Consider the following 7174-nt stretch of genomic DNA (forward strand, 5'->3'; position numbering starts at 1 on the left):
TTAAACAAATCTTTCTCAATATCAAGCATCAAATAGACAACAACACAATAATAGTAGGTGACCTTAACATGTCTCTCTCATCACTGGATAGATCTTCCTAACAAAAACTAAGTAAGGAAATTACAGAACTAAAAAAAATACAATTAATACTGTAGACTTAGCAGACATATGTAGAATATTTCATCTGTCAATGACTGAATACACTTTCTTCTCAGCAGTAGATGGACAGTTTCCTAAAATGACCTTATCTTAGGCCACAAAGCAACTTAAAAAAAAAAAAGATTATTAAATTCAATCAAGTTAACATATCCATTATTTCACAGAGACACTGTACATATATGCATACATGCACTTTTTTAAAAAATACATAGTTTTTAGTTGCAGATGGATACAATACCTTTATTTTATTTTTTTAAATTTTTATGTGGTGTCAGGGATCAAACCCAGTGCCTCACATGTGCTAGGCAAGTGCTCTACCGCTGAGCCACAACCCTGGCCCCTACAAAGCAAATCTTAACAAATATAGGAAAAACATTGTATCAGATTATAATGAGATGAAATTAGAATAGAAGCTACTCTACTACCTGGAGACTAAATACTAAATACTGAATGTTGAATGGATAGCAGAACAAATTAATGGTGAAATAAAAAATGCAGAGAGGTAAATGAGAGTAGTAATAAAACATCAAAATGTCTAGGATACTATGAAGATATCTATAAGAGAAAGAAAGGTTCATTGCATTGAGCTAATTTGACAAAAGAACAGAAAGACATCAAATACATAGTCTAACATTATATTTCAAGGCCCTAGAAAAGAAGAATACATCAACACCAAAATTAGTAGAAGATAGAAAATAATTAAACCAGAGTAGAAATCAATGAAATTGAGATATAAAAAAAATTCAAAAAAATCAATGAAACAAAAAGTTGTTTCTTTGGATGAGTAAACAAAACAAAATCAATAAACTCTTAGCCAAGCTAGCCAAATGAAAGGGAAAAAATGAAATCATTAAAATTCATGATAAAAAAGGAACTATCACTACAAACACTACTGAAATACAGAGCATAACCACAAACTATTTTGAAAATTTATACTCTGTAGATTAAAAAATCTTTAAGACATTGACAAACTTCTAGAGACATATGACTTACCAATATTGAGCCAGGAAGATATAGAAAATTTAAGATTAATTTCAAGTAATGAAATTGAGGACATTATCAAAAGTCTGCCAACAAAGAAAAGCCCAAGACTAGATGGATTCTCAGCTGAATTCTATATCAATACTCCTCCATGAAATAGAAGAGAAGGGAACCTTCCCCAAACCAGACAAAGACACATCAAGGAAAGAAAACTTCAGACCAATATCCTTGGTGAACACAGATGCAATGCAAACATTTTTTTAAAGATATTTAATTTTTAATTGTAGATGGACACCAAACCTTTATTTTATTTTATTTTTTATGTGGTGCTGAGGATCGAACTCAGGGCCTTGCGTGAGCTAGGTGAGCACTCTATTGCTGAGCCACAACCCCAGCCCCTCAAACATTCTTAATAATAAATTGGCAATCCCATACAAAAAGACATTAAAAATATAGTGCACCATGATCAAGTGGGTTTCATCCTAGGGATTCAAGTTTTTTTTCCTTAAAATTTTTTTTTTTGTAGTTGTAAATGGACAGAATGCCTTTATTTTATTTGTTTATTTTTATGTGCTAAGGATTAAACCCAGTGCCTCACACATGCTAGGCAAATGCTCTGCCGCTGAGCTACAGCCACAGCCCCAGGATGCAAGTTTGACATTCAGAAATTAATAAATGTAATTCATCACATTAATAGAATTAAAGACAAGAATTGCATGATTATCTCAACAGATGCAGAAAAAAGCACTTGACAAAATACAGCATCCATTTGTGTTTAAAACACTAGAAAAACTAGGGATGGTAGGAACATACCTCAACATTGTAAAAGCTGCATAAAACAAACCAAAGGTCAACTTCATTCTAAATGGAGAAAAACTGAAAGAATTCCCCCTAAAAACTGGAACAAGACAGACATGCTCTCTTTTACCACTTCTGTTTAACATAGTCCTTGAAACTCTAGCCAGAGCCATCAGGCAAAAGAAAGAAAGGGATATGAATAGGAAAAGAAGAGCTCAAATGATCTCTGTTTGCCAATGACATGATCCTATATTTAGAAGACCCAAAATACTCCACCAGAAAACTTCTAGAACTCATAAATGAATTCATCAAAGTAGCTGGATACAAAATTAATACCCATAAATCAATTGTATTCCTATACATCCATGATGAATCAGTTGAAAGAGAAATTAGGGAGCTCTTTTGAGTCACCCCCACGCTGCCTAGGTGTCGCGAGCGAGTCGCACACTCTTCGGGCCCACCCTTCTCTTAACACTCGCAATCCTTTCTCTCTCAAGATGCCTGAGGAAGTGCACCATGGAGAGGAGGAGGTGGAGACGTTTGCCTTTCAGGCAGAAATTGCCCAACTCATGTCTCTAATCATCAATACCTTTTATTCCAACAAGGAAATTTTCCTTCGGGAATTGATCTCTAATGCTTCTGATGCCTTGGACAAGATTCGCTATGAGAGCCTGACAGACCCTTCCAAGTTGGACAGTGGTAAAGAGCTGAAAATTGATATAATCCCCAACCCTCAGGAAAGGACTCTGACTTTGGTGGACACAGGCATTGGCATGACCAAGGCTGATCTCAAAAACAACTTGGGAACCATTGCCAAGTCTGGAACTAAAGCATTTATGGAGGCTCTTCAGGCTGGTGCAGACATATCCATGATTGGGCAATTTGGTGTTGGATTTTATTCTGCTTATCTAGTGGCAGAGAAAGTGGTTGTAATCACAAAGCATAATGATGATGAACAGTATGCTTGGGAGTCTTCTGCTGGGGGATCCTTCACTGTGCGGGCTGATCATGGTGAGCCCATTGGCCGGGGTACTAAAGTCATTCTCCACCTCAAAGAAGACCAGACAGAGTACTTGGAGGAGAGGCGGGTCAAAGAAGTGGTGAAGAATCACTCACAGTTCATAGGCTATCCAATCACCCTTTATTTGGAGAAGGAACGAGAGAAGGAAATCAGTGATGATGAGGCAGAGGAAGAGAAAGGTGAGAAAGAAGAGGAAGATAAAGATGATGAGGAGAAACCCAAGATTGAAGATGTGGGCTCAGATGAGGAGGATGACACTAGTAAGGATAAGAAGAAGAAGACAAAGAAGATTAAGGAGAAATATATTGATCATGAAGAACTGAACAAGACCAAGCCCATTTGGACCAGAAACCCTGATGACATCACTCAGGAAGAATATGGAGAATTCTACAAGAGCCTAACCAATGATTGGGAAGACCACCTGGCAGTCAAGGTCAGTTGGAATTCAGGGCATTGCTGTTCATCCCTCGGCGGGCTCCCTTTGACCTCTTTGAGAACAAGAAGAAGAAGAACAACATCAAACTCTGTGTCCGTCGTGTGTTCATCATGGACAGTTGTGATGAGCTGATACCAGAGTATCTCAATTTTATTCGTGGTGTTGTTGACTCTGAGGATCTGCCCCTGAATATCTCCCGAGAAATGCTCCAGCAGAGCAAAATCTTGAAAGTTATTCGCAAAAACATTGTGAAGAAGTGCCTTGAGCTCTTCTCGAGTTGGCAGAAGACAAGGAGAACTACAAAAAATTCTATGAGGCATTCTCTAAAAATCTTAAGCTTGGAATCCATGAAGATTCTACTAATCGGCGACGCCTTTCTGAGCTGCTGCGCTATCACACCTCTCAGTCTGGAGATGAGATGACTTCTCTGTCAGAGTGTCTCTCGCATGAAGGAGACACAGAAGTCCATCTATTACATTACTGGTGAAAGCAAAGAGCAGGTGACCAACTCTGCTTTTGTGGAGCGTGTGCAGAAGCATGGCTTTGAGGTAGTATATATGACTGAGCCTATTGATGAGTACTGCGTACAGCAACTCAAGGAGTTTGATGGGAAGAGCCTGGTCTCTGTGACCAAGGAAGGCCTGGAGCTACCTGAGGATGAGGAGGAAAAAAAGAAAATGGAGGAGAGCAAGGCGAAATTTGAGAACCTTTGCAAGCTTATGAAAGAAATCTTGGATAAAAAAGTTGAGAAGGTGACAATCTCCAATAGGCTTGTGTCTTCACCCTGCTGCATTGTTACCAGCACCTATGGCTGGACAGCCAACATGGAGCGGATTATGAAGGCCCAGGCACTTCGAGACAACTCCACAATGGGCTACATGATGGCCAAAAAGCACCTGGAGATCAACCCTGATCACCCCATTGTGGAGACATTGCGGCAAAAGGCAGAGGCAGATAAAAATGACAAGGCTGTCAAGGACCTGGTGGTGCTGCTATTTGAAACTGCGCTGCTCTCTTCTGGCTTCTCCCTTGAGGATCCTCAGACCCACTCCAATCGCATCCACTGCATGATAAAGCTAGGCCTAGGCATTGATGAAGATGAAGTGACAGCAGAGGAACCCAGCAGTGCTGTTCCTGAAGAGATACCCCCTCTCGAGGGTGATGAGGATGCATCTCACATGGAAGAAGTAGATTAGGAGTTGCTACTGAGAAATCTGCCCTCTGTATAGTTTCCCCGTGGCTCCCACAGTAGCCTTGAGTGGCCCTCTCCCACCTGGCTTCCTCTGCTGATTGATGTTATAGTGGTTTTTTCTCCTGTCCTTGGCATCTTAATTAAGGCAGGAAATAAGGGCTTCAAGCCCTCCATCCCCTACCTAGTTTGGCCACAGGGTTGGATGTTGTATTGTGTTTTTGTTTTATTTTGTTCCACAATTAAAGTATGCAAAATAAAGAAGATGCAGTTTTATACAAAAAAAAAAAAAAAAAAAAAAAAAAAAAAAAAAAAAGAAATTAGGAAAACTATCCCATTCACAATAGCCTCAAAAACAACTAACCAACCAACTTTGGGAACAAATCTAACAAAAGAGGAGAAAGACCTCTACAATGAAAATTATAGAACACTTAAGAAAGAAATTGAAGAAGACCTTAGAATATGGAAAGATCTCCCATGTTCTTGGGTAGGAAAAATAAATATTGTCAAAATGGCCATACTACCAAAAGCACTATACAGATTTAATGCAATTCCTATTAAAATTCCATTGATGTTCTTCATAGAAGTAGAAAAAGCAGTCATGAAGTTCATTTGGAAAATAAGAGACTCAGAATAGACAATACAGTTCTTAGTGAGACCTTAAATTATACTACAGAAATACAGTAACAAAAACAGCATGGTATTAACACCAAAATAGGCTTGAAGACAGAGAGACAAACTCATATATTGTTATCTCATATTAGACAAGGGTTGCAGAAACATACATTGGAGAAAAGATAGCTTCCTCAACAAATGATGCTGGAGAAACTGGGAATCCATATGGAGCAAGATGAAATTGAACCCCTCTCTCACCCTGCACAAAACTCAAAGGGGATGAAATACCTAGGTATTAGACCAGAAACTCTGCACTTACTAGAGAAAAATGTAGGCCCAACTTTCCATCATATTGGCTTAGGAACCAACTTCCTCAATAAAACTCTCAAAGTACAAAAAGTAAAATTAAAAAAAAATCAATAAATGGATGGTTTCAAACTAAAAAACTTCTTCACAGCAAAGGAAAAAAGATTATGGAGACAGAGCCCATAGAATGGGAAAAAAATCTCTGCCACCCACACCTCAGAGAAGGGTTTAATTTCCAGGAGATACTACAAAGAACTAAAAAAGCTTAACACCAAAAACAAAACAAAACAAAACAAAACAAAAAACCCCAAATAACTCAATAAACAATTGGGTAAAGGAAATAAACAGACACTTTTCAAAAGAAGAAACATGAATGGTCAATAAATATATGAAAAAAAATGTCCAACATCTCTAGCAATTAGAGAAATGCAAATTAAAACTATCCTGAGATTTCATCTCACTCCAGTTAGAATGGCAATTATCAAGAACACAAGCAACAATAAATGTTGGCGAGGATGTGGTGGGAAGGGTACACTAACTGCAAATTAGTGCAACCATTACAGAAAGCAGTATGGAGATTCCTCAAAAAAGTAAGAATTAACCACCATTTTACCCAGTTATGTCATTCCTTGGTACATATTCAGAGTATTTAAAATCAGCATACTACAATGACCCTGCCACATCAATGTTTATATCTGCACAATTCACTATAGGTGATCTATGGAACCTCCCTAGATGCCCATCAACAGATGAATGTATAAAGATAATGTGGTATATCTACAAAATGGAATGTTACTCACCATAAAGAAGAATGACTTTATGAAATTTGCAAGTAAGTGGATGGACTATCTGGGGACTATCATGCTAGATGAAATAAGCCAGTCCCCCAAACCCAAAGTCAGATGTTTTCACTGATATGTGTATGCTAATCTGCTGGGAGCCATTAGCCAAGTAGGTATGACAATTTCCTTGCCAGCGTACCCCATGTTGCAGTGACATTGAATGTAGGTGACCTTGCTCAAGGACCAAGGCGGATTAGGGCGTTCCCGGTTTAGGTTCCAGGTTTAAGGTTTAAGATTATTCCTGCTGGGAATAGGGCGTATCCTGCTGCCTGAGTTCCCCTTGAGTTCTCACGGGATTCAGACAGTATATTTTTTGGAGATAGAAGCCCAGAGAATGTGGATTTGGGCAGAGAACGTGGATTTCCCCAGAACGTGATTGTAGACGGCTGGTGTGAGTTCGGGAATAAAGAGTTGCTGTTTGAATCTACAAGCTGTGTGGTGGCTCGTGATTGTGTGCCCAGCCAGACTGCGGCATTTGTGCCCAGCCAGACTGCGGCACTAATCCACAAAAGTGGGGCGTTGTGGAGTGGAGGAATAGAAGTTCAGTGGACTAGACAAAGGGAATGAAGAGAAGAAAGGGGAGATAGGAATAGGAAAGAAAGTGGAATGAATGTGAAATAACTTTCCTATGTACATGTATGAATACACCACAGTGAAATCTCAACATTGTTCATATGCATAAGACTGGATCCTAATTAGAATAAGATATATCCCATGTTTATATAAATATATCAAAATATAGTCTAGTGTTATGTATATCTAAAAAGAACAAATAAAAATAACTAAAAAAAAAAAAAAAGAAATAACAACCCAATTCAATATCATTT

The 7174-nt window shown here is 38.5% G+C and overlaps 1 pseudogene; it reads left to right on the plus strand.

The window, feature by feature from the left end:
• The first annotated feature begins 2349 nt into the window (after positions 1–2349).
• LOC114101881 (heat shock protein HSP 90-beta pseudogene) lies at positions 2350–4705 on the plus strand (annotated as a pseudogene).
• Positions 4706–7174: the final 2469 nt, after the last annotated feature.

The sequence above is a fragment of the Marmota flaviventris genome, chromosome 15 (assembly GCF_047511675.1).
Source record: "Marmota flaviventris isolate mMarFla1 chromosome 15, mMarFla1.hap1, whole genome shotgun sequence".
Classification (NCBI taxonomy): domain Eukaryota; kingdom Metazoa; phylum Chordata; class Mammalia; order Rodentia; family Sciuridae; genus Marmota; species Marmota flaviventris.